At 44.2% G+C, this 20899-nt stretch overlaps 1 pseudogene; it reads right to left on the bottom strand.

Annotated features, from left to right (window-relative positions):
- Window positions 1-3510: 3510 nt before the first annotated feature.
- LOC147990360 (uncharacterized) lies at window positions 3511-13380 on the bottom strand (annotated as a pseudogene).
- Window positions 13381-20899: the final 7519 nt, after the last annotated feature.

The raw sequence follows: 20899 nt of genomic DNA, 5'->3' as shown, positions 1-20899 counted from the left end.
CTCAGGCCTCCTCGAGCTCTCCTCGCCGCCGCGCCAGAGGCCAGGCGGGCCAGAGGTAGCCGCGCCGCCCCGAGCTCCCCGCAGGTATGCCTCCTTTTCTTTCTTTTTGTTTCATTTTTTCCTTTCTGATTCATTGTTGGCACTCACAATTTATTGTTTGTTGTATTGTGTAGATGGAGGTGAACAACGACGACATGGACCCGTTGTCCGGTTCGTCGGGTTGGTCGTCATCCGACGATTCGAACATCGACGAGTTGTTGCAAGACGACGACGTCGAGATGATGAGCCTCCTCGTCGACGTGGAAGCGTTTGAAGACTGCGTGAAGCTTATGGATCAGAGGAGAGGGTCGAAGATGGGGCGAGTCACCATCTACCGGAACCGCGCTCTTGGGCACGAGCATTTGATGCAAGACTACTTCGTGGAGGTACCTGAAAGTGCGTTATATCGACTAGAGGGGGTGAATAGGCGATTTTTATGAATTCTTCACTGAGGAATTTGCAGGTGAGGAAATTCCTTAGGGAAGAACTACTAGCAGCGGAATAAGTACTCAAAAGTAAACATAACAGAACACAAGCATAGTCTTCATGGTGAAATGAAGACAAGCACAGAGTACAGAAAGCGTAAGCACAGGATAACACAGGATGAAGACAAACAGACTGAAGAAATTGAACTGAGGAAATTGAGAAAGTCTTCAGTCAAAGTATTCAAACACAGATACGAACAAACACTCAACACAGTTATGAAGAAATGAAGGAGTTGAGGAAATAGAACCATTGAGCTGGGTGAAGACAATGATTTGGTAGACCAGTTCCAACTGATGTCTCAGTTGTACATCTGATTGGAGCGGCTAGGTATTTAAACCTGAGGACACATAGTCCCGGACACACAGTCCTCACCGTATTCTCCTTGAGCTAAGGTCACACATACCTCGCCCAATCATTCGTGGTAAGTCTTCAGGTGACTTCCGAACCTTCACAAACTTGGTCACTAGGCGATCCACAATTCCTCTTGGATGCTCTAGACCTTGACGCCTAACCGTCTGGAAGAAGCACAGTCTTCAAAGGTAATAAGCGTCAGATCCACACAGGATCAATCTCTTCAGTGATGCTCAATCACTTGGGGTTTGTAGGTGTTTGGGTTTGGGTTTTCCTCACTTGATGATTTTCGCTCAAAGTCCTCGGAGGATGGGATGCTCTCAAATGACAAGTGTCAGTTTCTCTCGGAGCAGCCAACCAGCTAGTGGTTGTAGGGGGCGGCTATTTATAGCCTAGGGAGCAGCCCGACATGATAAGACATAAATGCCCTTCAATGATATGACCATTAGGTGGGTAGATATTTTGGGACTGCTGGCGCATAGCACAACAACGATCGGAATTTTGAGTAGCAAAATTCTCAGGGCTATCATGTTCCTCACTGTGTAGGCAATCCACACTGGAGAATTCCTAACTCCTCAGTCAGAACAAATTCCTCAGAGACCAGAAGAACTTTGTCTCTGTCACTGAAGAATATGACTGAACTATACGAGATTTTCAATGGCTTCACTCGAAGGGATTGGTAGGTGTAGGATTTTGAGTTGAGCATCACATGGAAATTTTTCCTTAGTATTTCCTCAACCCCCTTTAACAGTACAGTGTTTCCTATGACTCAAGAAAGAGAAAATGAAACTACGAAAACAAAAGTCTTCACGCTTCATGTTCCTCGAATGAATACCAAGTCTTCAGGATTGCACCAATTTCTTCACTTTCAAAGTCCTTAGAAAGTCTTCACAAATCCAAAGTCTTCAGTCGAAGAACTTCATTTTAAGGGGTCGACTTTCTCTATAAATATCAAACTCCTCATAGACTTGTAGACCTGTGTACACTCAAAAACACATTAGTCCCTTAACCTACAAGTCTTCAATACACCAAAATCACTAAGGGGCACTAGATGCACTTACAATCTCCCCCTTTTTGGTGATTGATGACAATATAGGTTAAGTTTTCAACGGGGATAAACATATGAAGTGTAAATACTGATATTGAGGAATTTTATTGCAAGATATAGAGGAACTCCCCCTGAAGATGTGCATGATGAGGAATTTGCTTTTGAAGCATTGCACGCTTGAAGAGTAGAATCATGGAGATCTCCCCCTATATCTTGTAATTCATACACGCATTTGACATATCATAATGAAGAATTTGAAATGCATGATGAAATATGGTGACTGATGTAATTCAGCATGCGTGCATTAACATATATGAGGAATAAGCATGCAGAAAAACACATCAAAAGTATCAGAGCACCATCGGGTTTAAGTTTACAACTCGATCCAATAAAGTTTCACAAGAGCGGGAGTTGTAACTTAGCAAATAAAAACGCCCATATAGACAGACCCGCTTGAAGACTAACTCAAAATTCTCCCCCTTTGTCATCGAATGACCAAAAGGATCAAAAATGAGGACTAACGCCCCTGAAGAATATCAAGTTGATGAAGGAGCGCCAGCGTTGTTGGGGTCGTTTGTCGTGGAAGGGCCTGCTGCAGTGTCGTCCAAGTCTTCATGCTCATCGGTCTCGCGCGATGAAGAATATGAGCTGGACACCAAAGGAGGAACCTTGACCTTCTTGTATTTCTTCGATGGAGGCGCAGACCAGTCAAAATCTTTCTTGAGACCCATTTTCTTGAGATCTTCTTCACCATACAGATGTGATAGGATAGCCCAGGTGCGGCCGAAGACTTCATGGAGGTAGTAATGGTTTTTCTTCGCTGCATTGTGTGTAGCAATCATGTTGTGAAGAAATGAAGCAAACTGATGCTTAACCCATTTATGGTTTCGATCCACCTTCTGGTGAAGACTAAGAAGAAGCTCACGGTTAGTCATCACACGAGGAGCCGTGGCTTGAGGAGTAGACTTGGGTGCATTGGTAGCAGAGTCATGTGTGGCAGAGTCATCATTGGTGGAATAAGATGTAGCTTTGCGAAACTGACCATCCAATGGACGAATGCCTTCATCAATGACTGCAGGAGCCTTGCCCTTTTCATCAGTTGAAGAGAAAGCCTGCTTGAGGACTTCAATCGGGGGCAGATAGCTAAGGTGATTCTGAAAATCAGCCTTGTAGTTGAGTGAAGACCTTGTCCTGAGGAATCTCATAATCCAAGGTGCATAAGGTTTCAGCTCAAACGGAGAAAGTGCAGCATTTGCCAGAGTCCTCATGAAGAAATCATGATAGTTTATAGGAATGCTATGAATGATGTTGAATAGCAGATTCTTCATGATGCCAACTATTTCCTCATCAGATGAGTCGTGGCCTTTGATTGGACTCATTGTCCTCGTCAGAATGCGATAGACGGTTCTGGGCACATAGAGTAAATCCTTCACGAGGAATTTGGTCCGTGGGGCTTGACTAGGCTTCAAAGGCTTCATTAACACTTGCATGTAATGAGTTGTGAGTTCTGGTTCATGATACAAGCGGCGAGCTCCTTCACTGGGTGGACTGATGGGTAGGGCGTGAAGCAATTCAGAGGCCGGTGCCTAATAGTGAGTGTTTTCGGTCATCCAGTCCAAGACCCAGGTGTTGATATCTTCAGGATCACCTGTGATATGCAATGTAGTGTAGAACTGAAGAATAAGCTCTTCATTCCAATCAACAATGTCAGAGCAAAAGTTGAGGAGGCCTGCATCATGAAGAACACTAAGCATAGGAGAGAAGCAAGGTAATGATTCCATGTCCACGTGAGGAATATGCTCATGGTAGAAGATTTTGTCTTTGTTGAAAAGCAGTGAAGAATAGAAGTTTCCCTAGCTTGCAGTCCAGAAACGCTTCCTCCTTAGACGAGCAGAGTCATAAGGATTGTAGTTAGTGAAGAACACGTGCTCGCCAAAGAAATCATTAGCCTTGAATTTCTGCTTCTTTGAGAATGGATCCTTTGGCTTGGGGTGAGGAGTGTCAGTCAATTGCATCACAACCTCAGGGATCTCGATCTCAGGTTCCACAGGCTAAGGAATTTCAGGTGTTGCTTCAGTGGCAGCCTGGGACTTCAATTCTTCATTTACATGATCTTCAGCACTAGTGACTGGTATTTCTTCATGGACAGGCGATGTGGCTTGTGGTTCATCATATCCCATTTGTACAGTAGTTTCTGGGGGCTGAGGAATTTGTTGCAATGGTGTGAAGAGTGGAGAGTTTGGGTGCTGACTTTCCCAAAATTCATCACTTAGCACAGGTGTGGTACAACCAATCTCCACATCTCCATCTTCCATTTCTTCAACGCCGGCCTCTTCAGCAGTAAACTGAGGCATAGGCGAGGAGACAACTGGTGTTGAAGGGATTGTATCCACTTCAATTTCTTCATCCATCTGCTCTGACGAAGTAGCAGAGGGATTCTCTTCATCGGATTCACTTGAAATCACATATTCTTCATCAAAAGGAACAAGGTCCCTTGATGGCATGGTTGAGATAGGAACAGCATCAATGGGGTTTGCAAACGAGCTTGTCAGTGGCTTCATCTTCTTCAGGGCTGAAGAAGCTGATGAAGTTGATGCCTTCCTTTTCTTCACTGCTGCACGCTCTGCAGCCTTAGTCTTCTTCACATCTGATGCAGATGGAAGGATTGGAGTTGGTGTAGGTGCAGTAGGAGCAGAGGAATTGGGTTGAATTTCTTCAGGTACAATTGATGCAGTTGCCCTGACTCCTTCATTTTCTTCAGGCGCACCACTAGTGGATGCCCTAGCAATTTCTTCAGCGGCTGGAATGCAGTCATCAACCCTGGAACTCATATTTTCTTCAGCAGCCTGATTTTCATCAGCGGTGCTGGCATGCTCTTCAGTCGGCTGAGCGGATGCTTCAGCCTGAGGAATTTCCTGTTGCGTTGGGGCTGCAACATTTGAGGTGAAGTTATCAGCAAGTCTCACAAAACGAACCTTGGCTCCAAGCCAATCAGCCCAGTATGTGTCAAATTCATCACTGAGTTTCTTGATCTCAGTTTGAATAGTGGCGAGTTCTTCGGTTGTCATAGAGATAATGTTTTTCTTCAGATAGTGCTCCTTCTTGTACTGCGCTTTCTTGATCTGCCTGGCCTTCTCAAACTTCCATTTCTCTTCCTGTATGAAGTGAGTCAACATATGACTTTGGCCAGGAGTCAGCTTGAAATCAGGCATGGGAGTGTTGGGGTCCTTGTGCCAAACATCAATGTATTCAAGGATCAACTTTGGATCCAAAAGCAGAGGCACACTTGTACCCTTGGCTCTAGCGGCCCTGACTTGCCTGTCTCTGATGATTTCGCCAAGTTCTTCATCATCAGCTTCATCATCATCAGAGGGCACTTGGAAAGCAACTTGTTTCTTGTGAGGACTTGGTCGAGGACCTCGTCCAGCAGTGGTCTTCTTCTTCAGAAGAGAGGGAGCAGCTGAGGAACTTGTAGAGGCTCCTGAGGCAATAGATATGCCTGTGGTCCTTTGGCACGTGGCGGGATGCACAGGTGTTGAGGATTTGGTCGGAGCAGCCGAACATTTTGGAGGAGCAGGAGCAGCGTGAGGAATTGGCCGTGAGGGCATAGCTGAGGAACTTGGCCGTGAGGGCATTGCTGGTGAAGCACTGGGCTTGTGAGCAGGCTTCTTTGGCATGGCCTTCTTTGGCTTTACAGACGCCTTAACAACAGCAACAGCAGAGTCTTCGTTGAATTTCCTTACTACATCTTTTGCTTGTTTGGCCAACTTGGCCTGGCGCTTGGCCCATTCGTCGGGATAGTCCTCACCGTGCTTGAGGCTGGTGGGATCAGCTATTTGGCCATGTGCCAACGGAGGTCTTGGGCATGGAGGATTTAGTGCAAATTTCTTCATGTATTTGGGAGTGACATATCTATACTCCCTCCACTCTCTTGCCCATCTCCTCTCAATCTTTTGAATGCGCACCTTGCGCTGATTTTTATCTTCCTCAGGGGGTGTGCAGTACCCATCATAGATATCCTTAGGGATTTCAAAAGCAGTATTGGCCTCATGCCTTTTTCCTCCTTTCTGTGGCTTCTTACCATCAGCCATTTTCTTCAGTTGAGGAATTTGAACAATTGAATTCTCTGAAGAGGTATGCAACTTTTCTTCGTGGGATGCTGCAAATGAGTTAAGTTGATGAGAACCTAGTGATTCAGCAGCTGACATGAGTACCTGTGAACAGAGTATAGTTGCGAGGAATTTGGAGATGTCATATGCGTTCTCAAAAGTTTTTTTTATAAAGAACAAGTTTGAGGAATTTGACCAGATGAGTCTTGAAGAATTTCACTAAGCGTTCTTTGTCTTAGGTTCTAGAGATGTATAGATCGAAAATCCACACATCTGAGGAATCTTGAAGAAAAACATAGCTTAGAGAAACGAATCAAGAACAGATGACATGTGAGGTGCTTTAGTGTGTGAAGATATGAAGAAAAACACCTTTGAGGATTTTGTAGAAATCATTTGAATCAAAGAGGGCAGTAAAAGTAACTTTTAATTACCCTAGACGAAGAACACGACAAACTAGTATGTGGAGATGTGAAGTTCGTCAGTGCAGATCTTCCACGCCCTAACTTGGCGGAGGAAGACAGCTACAGCGACGGCGGAGTGAAGATTTCCGCGGCCGGCGCGAGTACGACGGCGATGAGGTCGAGGCAGTGAAGCTTTTCCTCACCGGTGACGATGATGTAGCGGCGGCACTAGGGTTTGAGAAGCTCGAGCTGGAGAGAGGTCGAGCAGAGTAAAGGAAGTGAGGAGGGGGAAGGGGAGTATTTATATCCACGGTGAAAAACTGTTCGCCCGAAGAATTTGGATGAACGTGCCCCTGACCCTTCTCATTCGCTTGACATGTGTCACCCACGTACTGAGAAGTGGAGATCGTGTGCGATCGTGGGTGAATGGATAAGTATATCATGGGATGCGGAACGGTTTGAGCGGCAAAGCAGAAAATTTAGATAAGATATGTTTTAAAGTTCCGTTCGCAATTTCTTCAGCTGACAAGGACACAGTGAAGATTTTGAACGAGTTTCAAATAGAACGCACATGAAGAATTTGTGAACAGATTGGGTTGAGTATAGCATAGAGGGGGAAGGGTCCGATCACATTCACTTAGCAGAAAAACCAACTTGAAGAAATAGCCATAAGTGAATGGTGTAGAGGACATAAACTCATATATATAGCCAATGAAGAAAAACGACGGGAATAGAGAAGACAATGCAAAGTTGAAGAATCTGAACAACTGAGGAATTTCAACACAAAAAACTCAAATTGAGGATTTTCAACTTTTGGTGGTGGCGTGACCCACCGTATAAGAATGATGATTTCAGACACCGCGTACAATTGTCGTAGGGTCCAGAGAATCAAATTCTTCGTTAATTTCTTCACACTTAGAGTGTTGTTCTTCATTGATTGAAGAAAAACGTTTCTTCATGTGTTGCACATCTAAGTCATCAATTTTTCACAAGTATTAGGATGACTGTCCTTTTCAAAGAACATTCCAAGATTCTAAGATACTTAGCTCACACCGCAACTTGCTAAATCTCTTCTCATCCAAGGGCTTTGTGAAGATATCGGCTAGCTGTTCTTAAGTCTTCACATGCTCAATAGAAATGTCGCCCTTTAACACATGATCACGAAGAAAATGATGACGAATCTGAATGTGCTTTGTCTTCGAGTGCTGAACTGGGTTGTGAGCAATCTTGATGGCACTCTCATTGTCACAGAAGAGAGGCACATTCTTCATGTTGATGCCATAGTCCTTGAGAGTTTGCTTCATCCATAGCAATTGAGCACAGCAAGAACCAGCGGCAATGTACTCAGCTTCAGCAGTAGATAGTGATACGCAGTTCTGTTTCTTCAAGGACCAATAGACCAAAGATCGTCCGAGGAAATGACATGTACCAGATGTTGACTTGCGGTCCACACGATCACCAGCATAGTCAGAGTCAGAATATCCAATGAGATCAAAAGCCGAGCCCTTGGGGTACCATAATCCAAGTGTTGGTGTGTGAGCTAGATATCGAAGAATATGCTTCACAGCCTTATGGTGTGATTCCTTCGGTGTAGCTTGAAATCGAGCACACATGCAAACACTAAGCATAATATCTGGCCTAGATGCACATAAGTACAATAAAGAACCAATCATGGAGCGGTATACCTTTTGATCGAAGTCAATACCATTTTCATCAGTGCAAAGATGGCCATTTGTGGGCATAGGAATTTTGACGCCTTTGCAATCTTGCATGCCGAATTTCCTCAGTACATCCTTGAGGTATTTCTCCTGAGATATGAATATGCCATTGCGTTGTTGACGAATTTGAAGACCTAAGAAGAATTTCAATTCTCCCATCATAGACATTTCATATTTCTCCCTCATCATATAACCAAATTCATCAGTATAACGTTGGTCCGTACAGCCAAAGATAATATCATCAACATATATTTGGCACACAAACAATTCACCATCATAAGATTTGGTGAAAAGAGTAGGGTCGAGTGAACCGGGTTTGAAGCCTTTCTTCATAAGGAATTCCTTCAAAGTATCATACCACGCCCGTGGGGCCTGCTTGAGGCCATAGAGGGCCTTATTGAGTCTGAAGACTATGTCAGGATGCTTTGGATCTTCAAAACCTGGGGGTTGAGCATCATATACTTCTTCCTCAAGCTTACCATTGAGGAATGCACTTTTCACATCCATTTGATATAGAGTGATATCATGATGGTTAGCATAAGCAAGTAATATGCGAATAGCCTCAAGTCTAGCAACAGGTGCAAAAGTTTCATCGAAATCAATTCCTTCAACCTGTGTGTAGCCTTGAGCTACAAGCTGTGCCTTATTCCTTACCACAAGGCCATTTTCGTCTTACGTGTTGCGATAGATCCATTTTGTGCCAATGATATTGTGCTTGCGAGGATCTGGACGTTTGACCAGTTCCCAGACGTTGTTGAGCTCGAACTGATGGAATTCTTCTTGCATGGCCTGAATCCACTCAGGCTCCAGAAATGCTTCATCTACTTTAGTGGGCTCTGTGATAGAGAAAAAAGCATAGTGCCCACAAAAGTTAGATTAATGTGAAGCTTTTGAGCGTGTGAGAGGACCTGGCGCTTTAATGTCATTGATGATCTTTTCAACTTGCACTTCTTTTGCAACGCAAGGATGAGCTGGTTGTCGTTGAGGAATTTGATCAACATTTTCTTCAGCACCATTTTCTTCAGTATTTTCTTCAGGTTCATTAGCTCGACGTTCTTCATATTCTGGAATGAATTCTTCAGCAGATTCTTCAGTAGGAATGACATCCTCAGTAGCCTTGAACTTGATAGTTTCCTCAGGTGTTGGTTCATCTATCACAGAAGGTAGGTGCTCTCTTTGCGAGCCATTAGTTTCATCGAACCGCACATCTACAGTTTCAACAACCTTGTGAAGAACGTTGTTGAAAACTCTGTAGGTGTGCGAGTCCTTTCCGTAACCAAGCATAAAAACTTCATGTGCTTTCGGTGCAAATTTTGAGTTGTGATGAGGATCCCTAATCCAACATTTAGCACCGAAGACTTTGAAATAACTTACATTGGGTTTCTTATCAGTGAGGAATTCATAGGCAGTCTTCTTGAAGAATTTGTGAAGATATACTCTGTTGATGATGTGCCACGCAGTATCAATTGCCTCAATCCAGAAACGATGAGGCGTTTTGTATTCATCAAGCATAGTGCGAGCCATCTCAGCAAGACTCCTGTTTTTGCACTCCACTGCGCCATTCTACTGAGGAGTACAAGGAGCAGATAACTCATGAGTAATACCAAGTTCATCAAGGTAGTCATAAAGACCAGAATTCTTGAACTCAGTTCCATTGTCACTTCTGATGTGCTTGATCTTCACACCAAAGTTGATTCAAGCCCTTGAGGAAAATTGTTTGAAGACTTCCTGCACTTCATGTTTGTAAGTAACAATGTGTACCCAAGTGTATTGAGAGTAATCATCAATGATAACAAAGCCATATTGAGATGCATCATTTGAGACTGCAGAATAATGGTTAGGACCGAAGAGATCCATGTGAAGCAATTCAAATGGACGAGTGGTGGTCATGATAGTCTTCCCTGGATGCTTAGCCTTTGTCATCTTCCCAGCTTCACAGGCTCCGCATAAGTGATCCTTGAGGAATTTCACATTCTCGATGCCAATGACATGCTTCTTCTTCGCAAGCGTGTGCAAATTCCTCATGCCTGCATGACCAAGTTGTCGATGCCAGAGCCAGCCTTCTGAAGCTTCTGCAAGTAGACACACGGCTGGTTGCGGTCCTGTAGAGAAATCAACAATATACAGGTCTCCTCTCCTAAAGCCTTCGAAGACTTTGGAATTGTCAGCTTCCATAACCACAACACAACGGTACTTGCCAAAGACAACAACCATATCAAGATCGCAAAGCATTGAGACAGACATGAGGTTCTATCCTAAGGACTCGACAAGCATGACTTTGTCCATGTGTCGATCCTTCGTGATCACAACCTTACCTAAACCCAATACCCGACTTTTGCCTTTTTCAGCAAAGATGATATGCTTCAGATGCGATGGTGATAAGGGAGCATCCATCAATAGATTCTTGTCACCAGTCATGTGATTTGTACATCCACTATCGAGGACCCACTCAGTGGCTTTGGGTTGATCATCCTGCAGATGAATTAGTGCAACTTATGAACTCATATACTTCATCAGTGAAGAATATGACATCAATTCATCAGATCAATTTCATCAAGCAAGAGAACAGATAAAGTAGTATGAGGATGTGAGAAATGAAAGTTCATTTCTTCATGATTAGCCTGCGTCCTTTCAGGCATACTTAGGTCTTCAGCAAATTCTTCAGACGATTACGTATGTCTGGAGACCTGACCCTGCAGAAGAGATTAGTTCTTTTTCTTCACCACCCACATCTGAAGGGGTGGCAAAGAGTTCATCACTCTACAAGCTCCATACGAGAAAGGTGGCATAAAATCCAGTCTATTTCGTTTCACATAAGAGGGGTTAGGATAAGCATATGAATAAGCGGAGAAATTCTTCGAGGACTTATGAACATAATGATTAGAAGAATAATGCTCATATTCATAGCCATTAGCTCTTCCCTGCGAAACAGAGTTGTTAGCATGATGATATTCATATGAGGACTTTGATCCTTTTGAGGAATTTGGTCCATATGAAGAATTTGATCTGGGGTTCCTTTTCTTCAAAGGTGGTGTCCTGAAGACATTCACCTGAAGACTTTCAAGGCACCTTTTGGGAACCCAGATTTTCTTCATAGGAGGACCGTTCCTGCAGTTAGTGCCAACATATCTAGCAAATATTTCACCATTCTGATTTCTGAACAGTTTATAGTTGGAGTCTAATGACTCATCATCAAAACGAGGAGATTCACATGCAAAGCCAGATAAGTTAGATGGATCAACTGGAGGTCCCTTTGCAACAACCCATGAGGTTTTGGGGTACTGTTCAGGCTTCCAATATGTACCATCAGCATTGAGTTTCCACTCAAAGGCAATACCCTCTTTCCTAGGGTTCCTGTTGAGGATCTGCTTTTTAAGCACATCACAAAGAGTCTGATGCCCTTTGAGGCTTTTGTACATGCCTGTCATGTACAATTCCTTCAGCCCTGCATCGTCAGTGATACTAGCAGTGTCCTCAGATGAGGAATTAGTGATAGTAGAGGTAGGTGAAGAATTTGAAACATTAGCAGCATTTGAACATTCAGGTGAAGAATTAGCAGTTTCATGTTCAATGCACTTCAAGCATGGAGGAACAAATTATTCCTGAGAAGCGCTGATTTGTTGAGCAAGTAATGAATCATGCTCCTTCCGAAGATCTTCATAACTTACTCTTAGCTTTTCAAGGTCTTGCTTTCTTTGAAGAAATTCATATGAAAGCTTCTCATGATCAGATAAGAGAGTGTTATGATGACCTTGAAGGTTGTCAAACCTAGACTGAAGTCTCTGAAGATTTTCAGTCAAGGTTTTAGTGCAATCCATTTCTTCACCCAACATATCATCACTTTTGTCTAGCATGTTTTGAACCTTTTCAAAAGCCTTTTGTTGTTTTACAGCAATCTTAGCAAGTTTGGAGTAGCTGGGTTTGAGGTTTTCATCAGATTCATTCTCACTTGATTCAGAGGAGGAGTATTTGAGTACCTTGGCACCTTTTGCCATGAAGCAATAGGTGGGAGCATAGTCATCATTGTTTCCATCAGCCTTGTTGGTGAAGCCATTTTTTTCAGAGTTGAAGATGGACTTGCTGATGAAAGTAGTAGCGAGAGCCAGGCTCGCTACACCAGACTCAGACTCCTCAGATGCCTCCTCTTCCTCATGTTCCTCAGATTCAGCCTCAGAGTCCATTTCCTTGCCAATGAACGCCCGAGCCTTCTTGGAGCTGTTCTTCTTGTAAGATGAAGACTTCGAGGATTTTGATGGTGAAGATTTTGAGGATTTCTTCTTCTTCTTCGCATCATCAGAACTATAATCCTTGTATTTCTTCTTCTTTGATTCCTTTTCCCACTGAGGACAATCTTGAATGTAGTGTCCAGGTTTCTTGCATTTGTGACAAAGCCTCTTCTTGTAGTCACTGGATGAGGAATCATTGCTCCTTGAGGATTTTCCAAAGCGACCACGTCTTGAGAACTTCTGGAATTTCTTCACGAGCAGTGCTAGCTCATGGCTCAGTTCTTCAGGATCACCAAGGCTGCTACTAGAATCTTCATCTTCAGATTCAGACACTGCCTTGGCCTTCAGGGCACGTGTTCTGTCATAGCTCGAACCATAGAGATCTCTCTTTTCAGCAAGCTGGAACTCATGAGTATTTAGCCTCTCGAGGATATCAGCGAGATCAAGTGACTTGTAATCAGCACATTCTTGTATGATCAATGCCAGAGTATCAAATGAGGAATCAAGCGATCTCAGCAATTTCTTCGCCACCTCATGGTCGGTGATGTCAGTGGCACCAAGTGCTTGAAGCTCATTTGAGATGTCAGTGAGGCGATCAAAGGTTTGTTGAACATTTTCATTGTTGAGTCTTTTGAAGCGGTTGAAGAGATTGCGAAGAACATCAACTCGAGAGTCACGTTGTGTTGAGACTCCTTCATTGACCTTGGGCAGCCTGTCCCAGATAAGCTTGGCTGTCTCCAAAGCACTCACTCTGCCATACTATCCTTTGCTCAGATGGCCACATATGATATTCTTCGCTTGAGAGTCGAGTTGCTTGAATCTCTTCACATCAGCAACATTGATGGTGGGAGTGATAGAGGGAACACCATTCCCCACAACGTACCAGAGATCGTTATCAATTGCCTCAAGATGCATGCGCATCTTATTCTTCCAGTAGGGGTAGTCCATCCCATCGAAGGTAGGACACCTAGCAGAAACCTTGATCATACCTACGGTCGACATAACTAGAACTCCAGGTGGTTAAACCAAAATCACACAGAACAGGGGAGTACCTTGCTCTGATACCAATTGAAAGTGCGTTATATCGACTAGGGGGGGTGAATAGGCGATTTTTATGAATTCTTCACTAAGGAATTTGCAGGTGAGGAAATTCCTTAGCGAAGAACTACTAGCAGCGGAATAAGTACTCAAAAGTAAACATAACAGAACACAAGCATAGTCTTCATGATGAAATGAAGACAAGCACAGAGTACATAAAGCGTAAGCACATGATAACACAGGATGAAGACAAACAGACTGAAGAAATTGAACTGAGGAAATTGAGAAAGTCTTCAGTCAAAGTCTTCAAACACATATACGAACAAGCACTCAGCATGATTATGAGGAAATGAAGGAGTTGAGGAAATAGAACCACTGAGCTGGGTGAATACAATGATTTCGTAGACCAGTTCCAACTGCTATCTCAGTTGTACATCTAGTTGGAGCGGCTAGGTATTTAAACCTGAGGACACACAGTCCCGGACACACAGTCCTCACCGTATTCTCTTTGAGCTAAGGTCACACAGACCTCACCCAATCACTCGTGGTAAGTCTTCAGGTGACTTCTGAACCTTCACAAACTTGGTCACTCAGCGATCCACAGTTTCTCTTGGATGCTCTAGACCTTGACGCCTAACCGTCTAGAAGAAGCACAGTCTTCAAAGGTAATAAGCGCCGGATCCACGCAGGATCAATCTCTTTAGTGATGCTCAATCACTTGGGGTTTGTAGGTGTTTGGGTTTGGGTTTTCCTCACTTGATGATTTTCGCTCAAAGTCCTCAGAGGATGGGATGCTCTCAAATGACAAGTGTCAGTTTCTCTTGGAGCAGCCAACCAGCTAGTGGTTGTAGGGGGCGGCTATTTATAGCCTAGGGAGCAGCCTGACATGATAAGACATAAATGCCCTTCAATGATATGACCGTTACGTGGGTAGAAATTTTGGGACAGTTGGCGCATAGCACATCAACGATCGGAATTTTGAGTAGCAAAATTCTTAGGGCTACCATGTTCCTCACTGTGTAGGCAATCCGCACTGGCAAATTCCTAACTCCTCAGTCAGAACAAATTCCTCAGAGACCAGAAGAACTTCGTCTCTGTCACTGAAGAATATGACTGAACTGTATGAGATTTCCAATGGCTTCACTCAAAGGGATTGGTAGGTGTAGGATTTTGAGTTGAGCATCACATGGAAATTTTTCCTTAGTATTTCCTCGACCCCCTTTAACAGTACGGTGTTTCCTACGACTCAAGAAAGAGAAAATGAAACTACGAAAACAAAAGTCTTCATGCTTCTTATTCCTCGAATGAATACCAAGTCTTCAGGATTGCACCAATTTATTCACTTTCAAAGTCGTCAGAAAGTCTTCAAAAATCCAAAGTCTTCAGTCGAAGAACTTCATTTTAAGGGGTCGACTTTCTCTGTAAATATCAAACTCCTCATAGACTTATAGATATCTGTACACTCAAAAACACATTAGTCCCTTAACCTATAAGTATTCAATACACCAAAATCACTAAGGGGCACTAGATGCACTTACAGTACCTACATACCCTCCTCGTCTCTTCCGCAGAAGGTACCGAATGCGTCATAGTTTGTTTGTGAAGATTGTCACCGATTTTGAGGCGGCCTCCTATTACTTTAAACATCATAGATCCGCCGCCGGTATCATGGGGTTTAGTGCATATCAAAAGATATCGGCGGCAATGCGGGTACTCGCCTATGGCGTACCCGTGTGATATGTGAAATGATAGATTTAAAGGTTGGGGTTGAGGCAAAGACTAGAACCCTCAAACCCAGCCCTTAAAGCAGTTTAAGTGTTGGGTTTGAGGGTTCTAGTCTTTGCCCCTGTTTTTCAACCCTTAAAAGTGCCAAAAACTGGCACTTCTCAACCCTTAAAACTGCTTTAAGGGTTTGAGGGTTCTACTAGACATGCTCTAAGGGAATCACAACATACATACTATCAAAATATCCAACAAATATCAAGTTCACATGATTACTTGCAACATGATTTCTCTCATGACCTCAAGAACAAAAGTAACTACTCACAAATGATAATCATGCTCAAGATCAGAGGGGTATTAAATAGCATAGTGGATCTGAACATATAATCTTCCACCAAATAAACCATATAGTAATCAACTACAGGATGTAATCAACACTACTAGTCACCCACAAGCACCAATCTATAGTTCTGGTAACAAGATTGAACACAAGAGATGAACTAGGGTTTGAGATGAGATGGTGCTGTTGAAGATGTTGATGGATTGCCCTCCCCAAGATGGGAGAGTTGTTTGTGATGATAATGACGATGATTTCCCCCTCTGGTGGGCCCCTCTGGTAGTTATTTGCTCCAATATTCCATAAAAATTCTCTGTGAAGTTTCAGCTTATTTGGAGTTGTGCAGAATAGGTAGCCTGACATACTTTTCCAGATCTAGATTTCCAGCTGCGAGAATTCTCCCTCTATGTGTATACCTTGCATATTATGAGAGAAAAGGAATTAGAATTACTCCAAAAAGCATTATTATGGATATAAATATCTTAAATAACAATAAGAAAACATGATGCAAAATGGACGTATCACCCTCCAAGGGAGTCCGAATAGGACAAGGAGGAGGGGGCACGCCCCCCCCTTTCCCTCTCCCTTTCCTTCCTTTTCCCCTCCGGTGAGAAAGGAAAAAGGGGGGCGAATCCTACTAGGGGTAGAGTCCTAGTAGGACTCCCCCCCCCATGGCGTGCCCCTTGGTGCCCGGCCTCCTCCTCCCCTCCTTTATATATGGGGGCAGGGGGCACCCCACAACACATCAATTGTTCTCTTAGCCGTGTGCAGTGCCCCCCTCCATAGTTTACTCCTCCGGTCATAGCGTCGTAGTGCTTAGGCGAAGCCCTGCGCGGATCACATCACCATCACCATCACCACGCCGTCGTGCTGACGGAACTCTCCCTCGACCCTCTGTGGATCAAGAGTTCAAGGGACGTCATCGAGCTGAACATGTGCTAAACTCGGGGGTGCCGTATGTTTGGTACTAAGAACGGTTGGATCGTGAAGACGTTCAACTACATCAACCGCATTAATCTAACGCTTCCGCTTTCGGTCTACGAGGGTACGTGGACATACTTTCCCCCTCTCGTTGTTATGCATCTCCTAGTTAGATCTTGCGTGAGCGTAGGAATTTTTTTTGAAATTGCATGCTATGTTCCCCAACAGTGGCATCCGAGCCAGGTCTATGCGTACATGATATGCACGAGTAGAACACAAAAGAGTTGTGGGCGATAATAGTCATACTGCTTACCACCAACGTCTTATTTTGATTTGGTGGTATTGTTGGATGAAGCGGCCCGGACCAACCTTACATGACCACGTTCATAAGACCGGTTCCACCGACAGACATGCAACTTGTTTTGCATAAAGGTGGCTGGCGGGTGTCTGTTTCTCCAACTTTAGTTGAATCGAGTTTGACTACGGCCGGTCCTTGTTAAAGGTTAAAACAGCACACTTGACGAAAAATCGTTGTGGTTTTAATGCGTAGGTAAGAACGGTTCTTGCTAGAAGCCCGTAGCAGCCACGTAAAACTTGCAACAACAAAGTAGAGGGCGTCTAACTTGTTTTTGCAGGGCATGTTGTGATGTGATATGGTCAAGATGTGATGAGATATAAGTTGTTGTATGAGATGATCATGTTTTGTAGAAGTTATCGACAATTGGCAGGAGCCTTGTGGTTGTCGCTTTATTGTATGAAATGCAATCACCATGTAATTGCTTTACTATATCACTAAGCGGTAGCGATAGTCGTAGTAGCAATAGTTGGCGAGACGACAACGATGCTACAATGGAGATCAAGGTGTCAAGGCGATGACGATGGAGATCATGACGGTGCTTTGGAGATGGAGATCAAAGGCACAAGATGATGATGGCCATATCATGTCACATATTTTGATTGCATGTGATGTTTATCTTTTATGCATCTTATTTTGCTTAGTACGGTGGTAGCATTATAAGATGATCCCTCACTAACTTTCAAGGTATAAGTGTTCTCCCTAAGTATGCGCCGTTGCGACAGTTCGTCGTGTCAAGACACCACGTGATGATCGGGTGTGATAAGCTCTACGTTCACATACAATGGGTGCAAGCCAGTTTTTGCACGTGCAGAATACTCAGGGTAAACTTGACGAGCCTAGCATATGCAAATATGGCCTCGGAACACTGAGATCGAAAGGTCGAACGTGAATCATATAGTAGATATGATCAACATAGAGATGTTCACCATTGAAAACTACTCCATCTCACGTGATGATCAAACATGGTTTAGTTGATATGGACCACATGATCATTTAGATAACTAGAGGGATTTTGTAACACCCTCGATGCGGCTATATCTCCCACGTGTAGAAGCACGACTTAGAGGCATAACCGCATTGAAAGCGATGTCGCAAGTGAGGTAATCTTCACACAACCCATGTAATACATAAGGGAAAGAGATATATAGTTGGCTTACAATCGCCACTTCACACAATTACATGAATAAAGCATTACATCAGCCAGATATAATCAAGGTCCGACTACGCAACCAAAATAAAAGAAGACTACCCCAAATGCTACACAGATCCCCGATCGACCCCAACTGGGCTCCACTACTGATCGACTAGAACGAAACAACATAAAGGACAAGATCTTCATCGAGCTCCTCCTGAGCTTGGTTGCGTCATCTGCACGGACTCATCGGCACCTGCAAGCTGGGTTTGGAAGTATCTGTGAGTTACGGGGACTCAGCAATCTCGCACCCTCGCGATCAAGACTATTTAAGCTTATGGGTAAGGTAAAGGTAAGAGGTGGAGCTGCAGCAAGCGACTAGCATATATGGTGGCTAACATGCGCAAATGAGAGCGAGAAGAGAAGGAAAAGCACGGTCGATAAAAGTATGATCAAGAAGTGATCCTAAAACAACCTACGTCAAGCATAACTCCAACACCGTGTTCACTTCTCAGACTTCGCCAGAAAGAGACCATCACGGCAACACACGCGGTTGATGCATTTTAATTAAGGTCAACTTCAGGTTTTCTACAACCGGACGTTAACAAATTCCCATCTGCCCATAACCGCGAGCACGGCTTTCGAAAGTTCAAATCCCTGCAGGGGAGTCCCAACTTAGCCCATGACAAGCTCTCACGGTCAACAAAGGAATAGACCTCCTCCCGAGACGTTCCGATCAGACTCGGTACCCCGGTTCTACAAGACACTTCGACAAGTTAAAACAAATCTAGCAACACCGCCCGAATGTGCCGACAAATCCCGATAGGAGCTGCACATATCTCTTTCTCAGGGCACACTCAGATGAGACTAGCTACGAGTAAAACCAACCCTCAAGTTTCCCCGAGGTGGCCCCACAGGCAGCTCAGTTCGGACCAACACTCAGAGGCGCACTAGCCCGGGGGGGTTAGAATAAAGATGACCCTTGAGTCTGCAGAACCCAAGGGAAGGTGGTAGGTTGTTAGTGCAAATGGTAAAACCAAGGTTGGGCATTGCTGGAGGAGTTTTATTCAAGGCGAACTGTCAAGGGGTTCCCATTATTACCCAACCACGTAAGGAACGCAAAATCCGGGAACATAACACCGATATGACGGAAACTAGGGCGGCAAGAGTGGAACAAAACACCAGGCATAAGGCCGAGCCTTCCACCCTTTACCAAGTATATAGATGCATTAATTAAATAAGATATATTGTGATATCCCAACAAGTAAACATGTTCCAACAAGGAACAACATCTCCATGTCCCAACAAGGAACAAACTGCAATCTTCACCTGCAACTAACAACGCTATAAGAGGGGCTGAGCAAAGCGGTAACATAGCCAAACAACGGTTTGCTAGGACAAGGTGGGTTAGAGGCTTGGTTCAACAATATAGCAAGTGGTAGGTATCGCAGCATAGGCATAGCAAAAGAGCGAGCATCTAGCAAGCAAAGATAGAAGTGATTTTGAGGGTATGGTCATCTTGCCTGAGATCCCGCAAGGAAGAAGAACGAGTCCATGAAGAAGACAAACTGACGTAGTCAAACGGTTCCTCACAAACGCGACATTATCGGAACCAACCCGAAGAAGCAAACACCGGAAAGAAGCACACAACATAGTAAACAACCAACACATAGACATGGCATGATGCACAAACAAGTATGATGCATGTCCGGTTTAATGATACATGTCATGGCATGGCAAAGTGCAACAAACAACACTACAAATTAAGTGAAGCTCAATATGCAACGAGTTGCATATTGACAAAACACCACAACACGTTATTTAGTTCGATCTCGTTTATGTACCCAACAATATTAAATGTTCTTAAACATGGCAAGAGGGTGAAGCAAATGAAAACTACCCATCTAGTCAAGTTTAAATGAGGCCGGGAACAACAAACAACAAATTCCGGTAAATCCCCATATGCATATTTTAGATTTGGTGCTGATCTGCCCTAAACACAATTTTAGAGTTAGTAAACATGTAAAGTAAAGCCACCATGTTAAACTAGGCATTTTTCTACCCCATTTACATATAAAGATTATTAAATTCTGAGTTACGGTTATTTAGTTATGAATTAAACCATTTTAGCATGGCATAGGAGCAAATTTAAACAAACAACATTTTAAACATAGATGAAAGTTGCAAATTATTAATCTACACAAAATTCTAAACATTTTTCATATTTAGATCATTTTAAACCGATGCATGGTTATTAAGTTATTATATGCATGATCTACAAGGGGTTTTCTGTAAAACATCAGTTTTCTGGAAATTAGCTAAATTCGCAGAGCCTAAAAAAATACTGGGTCGGATCTGCTGGCCCAACAACAGGAAAAAAAGGGTGGGGCGCCAGGGGTGTGCTCACATTGGGCCTAGGCCCAACTGGAGGAGGAGGCCGGGCAGCTGGGCCTCGCGCAGCGGTCAACGGGAGAAGGAGGACTCGGCGCTTGTCGTCGTCCTCGCGTGCTCGCATGCAGAAGCAGGGAACGGCGTGATGCAGAAGGCGGTGAGGGAACTTGGGGCCCCGGGAAGAAGGCGGTGGGACGTCAGAAGCAGCAGAAGAGGTCGGGGATGAGGAATCCATGGCGGAGGCGGTGAGATCCGGCGGATCTGGGCGGCGACGAGGTCAGTCTCTGGCGAAGCAAAGGCGCGGGGACAAGGAGGGCATCGTCTTCAGTCGAAGCAGGGCGCGGCGGCTATATGACTGCTCGCCAAAGAAAGGGCGTGGGACTTGGCGCTAGAACTTGGAGGCGCGCTGGTCAACGTGAGGAACTGGACGAGGCGCTAGTCGTCGACGTCGAGCTCGACCCCGCCTGGATCGAGACGACCGTTGCAGCAGACGATGGTGTTGTTCGTTCCCTGATAGAGAAGAAAAGAATGAGAAAGAGATCGAGATGTGAGAGGAGGAGAAAAGCAAAACAGAGGAAGGGAGGGAGAGACAGACGACGAGGGGTCCTGGTGGCTGTTGCTG

The sequence above is a fragment of the Triticum urartu genome, chromosome 1A (genome assembly GCF_056163025.1).
Source record: "Triticum urartu cultivar PI428250 chromosome 1A, HENAU_Tu73, whole genome shotgun sequence".
Classification (NCBI taxonomy): domain Eukaryota; kingdom Viridiplantae; phylum Streptophyta; class Magnoliopsida; order Poales; family Poaceae; genus Triticum; species Triticum urartu.
This window is presented reverse-complemented; position numbering and strand designations above follow the sequence as displayed.